Source organism: Penaeus monodon, chromosome 33 (assembly GCF_015228065.2).
Source record: "Penaeus monodon isolate SGIC_2016 chromosome 33, NSTDA_Pmon_1, whole genome shotgun sequence".
Classification (NCBI taxonomy): domain Eukaryota; kingdom Metazoa; phylum Arthropoda; class Malacostraca; order Decapoda; family Penaeidae; genus Penaeus; species Penaeus monodon.
The window spans coordinates 20,206,238-20,206,464 of NC_051418.1; the positions used below are offsets into that span (position 1 = coordinate 20,206,238).

Genomic DNA, 227 nt, shown 5'->3' on the forward strand with positions numbered 1-227 from the left:
ATATACAAAAAGGCAATTCCGCGTGTGTCTTTGTGCGTGCGTTCTCCCAGACCAGGAAGTGAGGGAATTATTCATACGCACACACACGTACACACGCACACACGTACACCAGACTCTATCCCTTGGGCACGGGCTTGTGTCTTGTCTTAGTAGAAAGAAAACACATTCTGCTCTAATGAAGATTAATAGCCTTGTTCTTTATTTGTTTCTGATTCCCGGATGCTTGA

General features: G+C 44.5%; 1 protein-coding gene across 1 annotated transcript in view; it reads right to left on the reverse strand.

Moving 5' to 3' along the window:
- LOC119594125 (frizzled-5-like) overlaps positions 1 to 227 on the reverse strand; it is a 228,914-nt gene that overhangs the window by 147,653 nt on the left and 81,034 nt on the right. The gene's annotated exons all lie outside the window — the stretch shown is intronic.